This window comes from Callospermophilus lateralis, chromosome 10 (assembly GCF_048772815.1).
Source record: "Callospermophilus lateralis isolate mCalLat2 chromosome 10, mCalLat2.hap1, whole genome shotgun sequence".
NCBI classification, from domain to species: Eukaryota; Metazoa; Chordata; class Mammalia; order Rodentia; family Sciuridae; genus Callospermophilus; species Callospermophilus lateralis.
The window spans coordinates 2,547,849-2,558,279 of record NC_135314.1 but is presented as its reverse complement, the minus strand read 5'-3'; positions in this window follow the sequence as shown (position 1 = coordinate 2,558,279).

Sequence of the window (10,431 nt, the reverse complement as noted above, 5' to 3'; positions counted from 1 at the left end):
GCTCGGCCACTCAGCGGTGTGAGCGTGGCCTTCACTGGGCAGCTGCTTGCAGGCATGAGGGGCACCTGGCAGCAGAGCAGATGGCCTGCCCAGTCCTGTCACACACGGAGACAGCCATGACGAGCCGTGACGAGCCCTTGCCCAAGGACAGAGGATGGGGACAGGGTGGCAGGTGAGGAGGGGACAACAGGGAGCCGGCCCAGGGCAGGCGTGTGGTGTGAGGAGCTCCCAGGGGCTGAGGGGACTGGGCTGAAGCACAGGGCCAGGCCTGTCTGGCCTCTCCTCCACCAATGTGCCAGACCAGTAGTCACCGTGGAGAGACCCCAGAGCCCCCTCCAGTGACAGCTGGGAGATGGGGGTGAGGCTGGGGCAGCGACCCGGGGAGCAAGGTCCCCTGGAGGCCCAGGACTGGCCCTGGGTGACCAGGTGTTGCCCCTCCCAGGCCGGCCCACGGGCCCTGCCAGCAGCTTCCTTGGTTGTCCCCAGGGCCCTGGCCATTCCAGGGTCACATCTGCCTGTGGGGCACCCTCGGCCGGCAAGGAGACACCAGTCGGGCGGGCAGGATGCAGGGTTCCTGGTGGGACAAGGCTCCCTTCCAGACAGCCCCTGACCGTGCCCGGGGGGCCTGGGGAAGAGGACCCCAGACACGCTCCTGCTCTTCCTGAAAATCAGGGCTCCACAGATTGTCAGGACAACATTCACCGTGGGAGAAGGGGACGTCAGGGCCTCTCATTCGGCCACCATGGGCCCAGACAGGCGCTGGCCCTCCCGAGGGGCCGAGGCTGTGGCGGGAGGCGGAGCCTCAGTTTCCCAGGCAGCACCGTCTCGGTGCCTCTGTGTGACCGCCTCAGCCTGCGTGAGAGTGAGATCCTGACCTCCGGGCCCACTGCCCGCTGCTGTAGGATCCCAGCAAAGATGCTGGCCAGCAGCCCTCGGCTCAGGGGTGCTGGGCAAGCCGGAGGGACTGGGGGTGCCTGCTGAGCGTGGCTGGGGACCCGGGCATAGCCTGCCACACCCTACCGACTCCCCACTTCTTCCTGGCCATTTGGCTTCCTGGCTCTGTCCAGGTGTGGGGAGGGCTGTGTCAGCAGAGGACCTGCCACTGAATACAACTAAGGTCAGCCATGGCCATTCCCCATGCCTGGTCAGAGCCTGGAGAAGGCTGGGTCTCAGCTCTGACCAAGAGGGAGGGGCGAGTCAGGGGGCAGTGGGGAGCGGTCTCCTTCCCTGACGGAAGAGCTGCTCAGAGAGAAACCCCTCTCCCATTCCACGCATGAGGATGGGGGACTCAGAGCCATGGCAGCCACTTTGTGGTGAGTAAGGAAAACCAGGAGAATTGCCGAGTCCTCAGAGAGGGCCCCAGAGCCCTGTCACCGAGCAGCTGGGCTCACACTCCGGAGCCATTGGAGTGAGATTTTGCTACTTTGAGCCAGGAGTGTCCCAGTGCATAGAGAGAAGACACTGGGGACACTGAGAGGGAGCTCAGAGAGGGCATCCAAGGGGACGGGACAGGGGCAGCAGACACTCTTCACCTCACTCCTCAGTGGGCACCAGAGAGGCCCCCTGACTTCTCCAGCCCTCGCTGTCTCTCGGTGGTGCTGTGGGAGGACTTGGCACTGTTTGACCACATCCCAGTCTGGTGCAGATCACTCCAGCTGAGGGCTTGGCGTCCATGCGTTGTCCACTGATGACTGACCACAGGGCAAAACCTCGAACGGTATCACTGGTGCTAACCCAGCTGTCCCCTCGGCCTCCATCTGGGAACAGAGACAGATCCATGTGGAGGGAGGGCCACCAGCCACAGAAGCCATCATGTGCCTGCCAGGTGACCCCCGTCCAGAGAGGCTGCAGAGGGAGGGATGGAGCGACGGGGCGGGGGGGGGGGAGGCACAGGGAGGAGCCAGGCGTAGGGAGGAGGTGGCTGGGCACACACCTGGAATCCCAGCAGCTCAGGAGGCTGAGGCAGGAGGACGGCAAGTTCAAAGCCACCTCAGCAACCCAGTGAGACCCCAAGTGACTTAGCAAAACTCCGTCTCAAAAAACAAAAGGGCCGGGATGCGGCTCGTGGTTCAGTGCCCCTGGGTTCAATCCCTGGTACCAAAAAGAAAAAGAAAAGAGGGAAACGGGAAACCACTCATCTGCCCTCGGGAAAGGAGGGGGCACAGAACCCTGGGGGGCACAGAGGGGAGGATGGCAGGGGCCTGAGCCTCAGTCTCACGAGAGAGCGTGGAGCCAAGTGGTGGTCCTCGGTGCCCCTCCTCATGGGCCTAACAGGTAAGAGGCGACCTGCACTGCGCAGTGTGTCTCTGTGCGGTGTGTGTTGTGCAGTATGTCTCTGTGCAGTGTGTGTCTGTGCAGTGTGTGTTGTGCAGTGTGTGTCCGCGCAGTGTGTGTCTGCGCAGTGTGTGTCTGTGCAGTGTGTGTCTGCACAGTGTGTGTCTGTGCAGTGTGTCTTCGCAGTGTGTGTCTGTGCAGTGTGTGTCTGTGCAGTGTGTAGTTGTGCAGTGTGTGTCTGTGCAGTGTGTGTCTGTGCAGTGTGTCTCTGTGCAGTGTGTGTTGTGCAGTGTGTGTCTGCACGGTGTGTGCCATGCAGTGTGTGTCTGAGCAGTGTGTGTCTGTGCAGTGTGTGTCTGTGCAGTGTGTGTCTGCGCAATGTGTGTCTCTGTGCGGCTGCCCCTGCACAGCTTCTTGGCCAGGTGCCTGGTGCTCGCAGGGCCTGCCAGGGGCTTTCCCAGCCGGGTGGCTGCTGGAGGTGGGAGTGGGGCTGTCCTGCCGCGGGGATTCCTGCAGAGGCCAGCTGGGCCCTGTGGAGGTCACACCACAGGACAGAGGGTGTCCTTAGGGCACTCTGAGCCCAGCCACCACATGAGGACAGACGGGAGATGGGCTTTCCTAGCCTGGAGGGTCTGGGCCTAAGGCGGGCTGCCAGAGGCCCAGGGGACTGGGCTGGACTGCTGCCCCTTGGGCCCAGGCCTCAAGCCCCTCTTGTCTCTGAAGGCCCCAATTGTCCCCCAGCCCTGCCCAGCCTGTGCTCTGGGCGGAGGCTGGCATGGGTGGGACAAGGAGACCCCGGTGCCCAGGGCTGCTGCACATGGTGTTGCTCTCTCCTGGCCCCACGGTCAGGCCCTCTGGTGCTAGTGTTTGTTTTGCTTCCGTCCAGGCTGGCCAGAGCCTGGTGGACACTGAAACCCCCCTCCAGCCTCCAGAGTCTGTTCCAATGGCACCCAAGACCCGGTGAGCTCTGCTGACCCCTTGTCTCCCGATGCACCTCCTCCTTGCCCCGGGCCCAAGCGAGGACCGGGAAGCCCCAAGGAGTGACGGGCACCCCAGGGACTCTCAGCAGGGTCAGGTCCAGGCCTGGTGGCCCCAACCCCCCTCCTGTCCTCTGGGCTGCTCCCACTCTGTCCCAGAGAGCAGGAAGGACAGGTGCTTGAGCTGGTGCAGAACTTACGGGGCTGCTAAAATGTCTCAGTCGAGTCGGGTATTTTAGTGCAAGACCTTTAAAAATCAAAGTCAACACAAAGCTCAGGGTGAACAGAATCCAAACTTGTCACCCAGTCAGCGGGCGCCATTGGCCCACCCTGCTCTCCCCAAGCCCAGGGGCCCAGGCAAGCCAAGGGGCTGCAGCCCTGGTTTCCAGTGGATGCAGCCCCCCCTCCCAAGGCGGTTTCCATGGTCACCAGTCCTGGCCGGTGGGAGGCTGGTGAGGTCAGGCTGCAGAGTCCCTGGAAGGGGAACCCTGCAGGAAGAGGCTGGGGACTTCCTGTGAGGACACACGGCCAGGAGGGAGGAGGAAATCCCCGCGGGGCTCTCCCAGGGACAGAGGGAGGGGCTGCTTCCTCCTGTCCCCGTCCTGCCACCAGGAGCCTGGCGCTCTCGCCTGGGTTCCTAACAGCTTGCCCATGCGCACAGTCCTCCGTGGAGGCTGACCGTGGAGTAGGAGCCGCACCCCGCAGGCAGGGCCTCAGACGCTGTGGGGGGAATCGGAGGAGGGTGGAGGTCGCTGCCAGCTTTCCCCGTGGCCAAGGCTCAGGGAGTCCCTTGCATGACAGGGGAGGGGACAGTGCCAGGCAGGGGTCTAGCAGGAAGCAGGCGCTACGGTCAGACTGGGTCACAGTGAAGGGTCACGACTGCTCAGGAAGGGGCTGGCCAGCATGAGAGGCAGGAACCAGGATTAACCCCGGAGCTTCCCAGCCCCGTGACAGGGAAGCTGGGGACAGGCGCGTCAGCCTCCCGTGAAGGACACAGCCTGGGAGCCCAAGGTAAACGCCCCGGGAGCAGCCAGGGTCTCAGGGACACAGCCAGCCCTCCTCTCCACAGGTCCCACAGCCAGCACCTCAGTCACTTAGACAACATGACATGTTTGCACAGACCTGCCCACGCCGGCGTCCACCTTACAGCGACCTAGGTGACACGCAATGCCCAACGCAATGTCAGTGCCCTGTGAATCGCTGTTCGACTGTGTCGTTCAGGGCACAAAACAAGGACGATGTCTACCTCTGTGTCTGGATCAACCACCCAGGCCTGGCTACGCTCAGCCGTCGACTGTCAGGTCCATCTGTCCCAGCCGCAGGATGGGAGGAGGTACCCAGGGCAAGAAGACCTCGGCCCAGACGGGGCTCCAGGGTGCTCGGTGGCCCTCTGCAGGCAGACCCCAGAGCCTGGCCACTGAGCCAGGTCCAAGACGGTCAGGCCCCCCGCTGGAGAGACCCCACCTGGCAGGGCCTTCTCCTCCCCCACCGCTGCCTGGCCTGGTGACCGGGACATGTGCGCCAGCTCCTCCAGGCCCTGGTCTCCTCCAGCAAGAGGTAAGGGAGAGGGAAGTGTCGGCGGGCTCTCCCGAGGGCCAGCACCACCCGTGGGTGTGGGTGACACCACGCGCCCCACGGTCTGCGGTGCAGGGTCAGGGGCTTGAGGCTGGGGCCAGCTCCCCCACCAGGCTGAGCGAGGGCTGCCCAGGGTCTGTCTCAGCCCACGTTCTGGAACTGCCACCACGGGCTGCGTGGGCCCTGTGCCTTGACTGCTCTTGTCATCTGCCCTCCCGGCTTGGAACTGGAGTGTCCCAACGTCTCACGGGCTCAGAGGTGGGCTTTTAGGACAGGATTGGAATATAAGGGCTCTGGCCTCATCAGTGGACTCACCCGCTGGGTGGAACGCTCATTTGAACGGACTCTGGGGAGATGGTAGAAGGTGTAGGAGGTGGGACCTACAGAAGGGGGTCTGGGGGTGTGCCTTAGGGACTAGATCTTGCCCAGGTCCCACCACAAGCAGAGCCGCTGTCCTCCCCAGGTCCTGCAGTGGTGCTTCTGCCTTGGTGCCAGCCAACCGTGTATGAAAACCTCTAAAACTGTGTGTCAAAGTCAATGTTTCTTCCTTTAAGTTGTTTATGTCAAACATTTGGCCACAGCAATGAAAAGCTGACTAACACATCTGCCATGGGTTAGTCAGGATAGGTTGAGCCATCATGCGACAACAAACACGCCCCCCCAACCTCATGGCTCAACACCATTTCAACAAACGTCTCCATTGCAAAACATTATGCTGATAGGCCTGGTCCTCTCCACCAGGTCAACTGGGGGTCCCTGTCCCTTCCACCTTGGGACGCCACCACCAGATGTGGCCCACAGCAGGGGAGGAGTGTGGAGCACAAAGCCTGGGAGTATTTGGGAAGGAAGACTCCCAGGTTACTTCTGCCCAGAGCTCACGGGGCCATGGCTAGCCACAGGATCACAAACGAGGGAGGCTGGGAGGCTGGGAGTGGGCAAGAGCCCAGGGGCATATCTAGCAAATGTCATTGTCCCTCCTCCTTGGGAGGGGTAGGGGCAGGGGACTCCTGATCTAACCAGTCTTGAAAGCTGTTCAGGTGTGTATGAGGAGCACACGTGTGTGTCACCTGTCACCATGTAGCAAGTTACCCCAGGACTGGGCAGTTTCGATGGGTAGGGGGTGGAGGCAGGCTGGCGGGGTGGTCCTGGCTCAGGGTCTGTCACGAGGTACAGCCAAGGTGTCACAGGGCTGAGCCACCTCAGGCGTGGCCAGCCAGAGAAGCCATTGCTGAGACAGCTGAGTCACCTGCTGCTGGCAGAGGCCTTGCATTCCTCAGGCCTTAGCAGGCCTCGGTCCCAACCCGTGGGCGTCTGCATGGGGTGACGGGTGTCCTCACAAGGCACCAGGTCCCCACGGGCAAGTGACCCAGGAGAGAGCCGGGGAGACTCCAATGTCATTTGTGACCTCGGCTTAGATGTCACCACCACACCCCAGAGGCACACAGACTCCGTGACCCCAGGGGCTACTTCCATGTGTCAACTTGCCTAAGCCAGAAGGTGGCCAGACCCTGGCTCCCACGTTGTTCCGGGTGGTTCTCTGAGGGTATTGCCGGATGCGCCGAATGTTTGACTCAGAGTGAGTGAAGCTTAGCGCCCTCCCCAGATGGTGGGGCTCAGCCCCCCGCTGGGGATTGAGACCAGAGGGCTGAGGCAGGAGGGGCTCGCCTCTCTGCCTAGGACCCAGGGCTGGGACTGCTGTGGGCTGAACTTGGACAGGGCTGGACCACCCCGTAGGCTTTCCTGGGGCTCCTTGCCTCTGTGGTCACATGATCCAATTCCTTAAAATAAGTAAATATTGGCTCATTGGTTCTGCTTCCCTGCAGGACCTTAGGCAGGTCTGAAGACCACCTGGAGTCCAGCTACCGCAGGACTCTGTTTTACCAGAAGCGGGGTACAGTGGCAGACACCTGTAATCCCAGTGACTCAGGAGGGATTTGATTTTATATGATTAAAATAAAGCAAAATTAAATTCAAAGTATTGCCAGATGCAGTGGTGCACACCTATAATCCCAGTGACTTGGGAGGCTGAGGCAGGAGGATTGTAAGTTTGAGGCCAGCCTCAGCAGCTTAGTGAGACTCTGTCTCAAAAAATAAAAAGTGCTAGGGATGCAGCTCAGGGGTAGAACACTCGGATAGCATGCATGAGGTCCTGGGTTCAATCCCCAGTACCAGGGAAAAAAAGGAGAAGAGGAAGAAGAAGAAAGAGGAGGAAGAGGAGAAGGGGAAGAAGAGGAAGAGGAGAGGAGAGGAGGAGGAGAAGTTGTTTTATAAGAGCCCTGGTATCAGAGGCCAAGGGCCACAGATGGACATGGCAGAGGCCCTAGGTCCCCCAACGCCCCACGCCCCACACTCTGAGAAGCCTACCAGGTCACACTTCCCTGCTGACCACCCCCGAGGCCCTCGGAGCCCAGCCCAGCCTACCGGGTGCTGATGTCAGAGTCCTCAGGGTTGGGCACACGGGGAGCCAGCCCAGAGAATGGGGGGGACGCGGGGACAGTGATCCCCAGCTGGAAAGGCACCAGCCGAGCCCTGGAAGGGCACCAACGGGACAGGAAGTGCCAAGCTGGTGGGGCGACCTCGGACCACTTCAAGTGACCAGTGTCGGGCACCTGCCCCAGGGACCCGAGGCCAAGGAGGAGAACCTCCAGTGCCACCATCATGCAGTGTCCTGGGGAGTGCCCGTCGGTCACTGGTGTGAGCCAGGAAGTGCTGCGGTCACTCTGCGTGTCTGTTTTAAGGAGGTGGGGGGAGAGGGAGAGGACTACCCGTGTGTACAGCGGGCCTTGGTCCCTCGCCGCAGCAGTCGGTCCTGGGATCTGCCTGTGATCCCTGTCCCCAGGGTCTTGGGTCAGTGCAGGAGGGCTCCGCAGCCTGGGTTAGAGCAGGCGGGCCTGTCCTGGCCGGCCAGAGGGCCTTGGCTCCAGCCAGGGGGAGAGGCTGACGAGACCCACCCCTCCATAGGAAGCCGACTCATTGTCCTCCCTGCCCGACCCGGGAGTGGCAAGGTCAGCTGACAATGGAGCAGAGAGCGAGACCTTTTATTAAAAGTCCACAGAGCTGTCACCCTGGCTTTGGCTTCTGTGATGTGGAGACCTGGAACACCAGTTCAATGAGCTGGAGCCAAGGGATTGTTGGCTAATGGCATCGCCAAGAATGCAGCTTCTGGGATCCAGGACTCCCAGTGATGGCCAAGGTGCTGCCCTCTGCCAACAAGCCCTGGACCGCCTTCTTCAGATGACCGTGGTGACCTGCCCCAAACTTGCTATGCCACTGTTCCCAAGGTGAAGCTTGCAGGCCCTGAGCTTGGATTGGAGTTGAGTGATGGGACACCATGGGACAAGCCGCGAGGCAGGGAAGCCCACCCTCCCTCAAGCCATTCTGCTGCAGTCTCGATCCTTCCTCTGCAAGACACCACCGGAGCAGCCACCACTGACCGACCGACTGGGAGGTCGCCCTAAGGGTCCTCATCTCACCTTGTCCCCAGGGCCCTGCTCCAGTCTCTGGTCAGTCTCTGGGGCAGCCGGTAAAGATGGTGCTGGGCATTGGGAAGGAGCCACTTCCAGGGCTGTTTACTCAGGGTGGGACGGCCCAGCTGGGAGCCCGGGGGCTGCAGGGCCTTCCCCAGAGCACTGGGCCAACCAGGAACTTGTCACACTCCAGAAAGCTGCACTGGCCCTCGGTTGAGGCTGCACACGACACCTAGTGGGGCTTTGCCTCGAGGGCTCCTTGGTGGCCTCAACCCCGGGTCAGAAGTGCTAATTTTGCCGTCTTTGAGCAGAGCTGGGGGCAGGGAAGGGCAGCCTCCGGAGACCTTACCCTGGTGAGTCACGGCCCCCGAGTCACGGCCCTGCGCGGCCAGGGCACCAGGTGCCTCCCCTCCACCCACACCCTCCCCAGCTCGGGGCCTCAGGAGGGAAGCTGGGAGTTGTGACTTCCATGTTCTTCAACGGGGTGGACACGGTGTCCCAGCTGTGCTTGGACAAGCCTGGAGGCCAGAAGTCACGCAGAGGACAGCAAATGCCTGTGTTCCCGGGCTGAGGAGGGTGCAGCCTCTGCGGTGACATCTCTGCTGTCACACAGAGCCTGGACAGGCGAGGGGCTCCTCCAGGACCTCTCAGAGCAGGGCTGAGCTGGCGATGGCAGAGCCAGGGCCACAGGAGTGCCAGCCCCTCTGCCCGGTGCGCAGGGGCTGCTCGCCTCAGAGAGGTCTGCCCTGTGGTTTCTGCACAGCGATGCCCACCTCTGTCTGCGCAGGCCCTGGCCCTTGTCCTCCTGGACAGGCCCCACCACGTGGCCTTGCTGTGTCCCACCCAGGCCTAGACTCAAGCAGCGTGGGCAAAGGCTGCTCCACTCCCCTGCCCAGGGTCTGAGCTGCAGGCTTCCACGCCCTCCTGCCCAACCACAGCTCGGCACAGCCCTGCCTGGCCAGCAGCTGGCCTGCGTCACAGTAGCCTCAGGGCCCAGAACCTCAGGGGGGCTGATGCCTAGGCATGGTGGTGGCTGGGTGGCAGAGGGACAAGGCACTGTGGATTCCAGGCCACCGGAGTCGGTGAGCCTGGGCTACAGGCCTGGGGAGGCAAGGCCCACTGCCCATGGGGACAGCATCTGTCGCAGGAGCACAGCACACAGGGCCTCCCTACAGGCCAGGACACAGGTGGCCACCCCCACTGAGCAAGGAGGGCATCATCCCTGTGGTCACCTCCCCCTATGACCAATTCCCCCGTAGTCACCTTCCTTACCCCAAGGTCATTTGCCCCATGTGGTCTCCTCTTCCTCTAGTGACCTCTTATGTTCACCTCCCCTTGTGGTCACCCTTCTCTCTGTGGTCACCCCCTCCTATGGTCATCTCTCCCCCAGGTCACCTCTCCCCTGTGGTTACCTCTCCTCTGTGGTCACTTTCCTCCTTGTAGTCACTTCTTCCTATGGGCACCTCTCCCTCCAGGTCACCTCTCTGCTGTGGTCACCTCTCCCCTGTGTTCACCTTCACCCTGGTGGACACCCCCTCCTGTGGTCACCTCTCCCTGAGTTCATGCCAACCATCTTGAGAAGCCCTCTGCCTTCTGCCAGAAGCTGGCCTGTGTCCAGGTGGTCGGCCAGGCCATGTCGGTCTTGGGCACCTGACCTGGGGTCACACCCCAGCTCGTCTGACAGGCTGGCTGGCGCGCTGGGTCTCCCGTGCCTGAGCCTCAGTTTCCTCCACGACACGGGCACAGAACAAGGTGCCCTTCAAGCCTGGCGCTGCCCGAGTCAGAACTAGCAGAGGGCAGCTCTCAATCCATCTGCACACCCAGGTTCACACACGTGTGTGCAGCATGCACGTCTGGTGGCCCAACTTGGGCTGCTCCTGGTGAAGCCCTTCCAGTCCAGTGGCTGTCCAGGCTCCAGGGCTGCACCTCCCTGGGGTCAGGGGTAGAGTCCTGGTGGGAGCCCCGCAAGCTGCGTGGCACATGGCTCCCCTCTTCTGCTTTCCGCAGGCCAAGTTGGGTCCACTCCCTCGCCTGCGCCCTGGAGCTAGCTGAGGCTGCAGTGCTGCCAACTGTGGACCTCACCTTAGGTTCGTCACCTGCGAGGCAGGGGCCAGCCCACCTGGCTGAGCCAGGCCCAT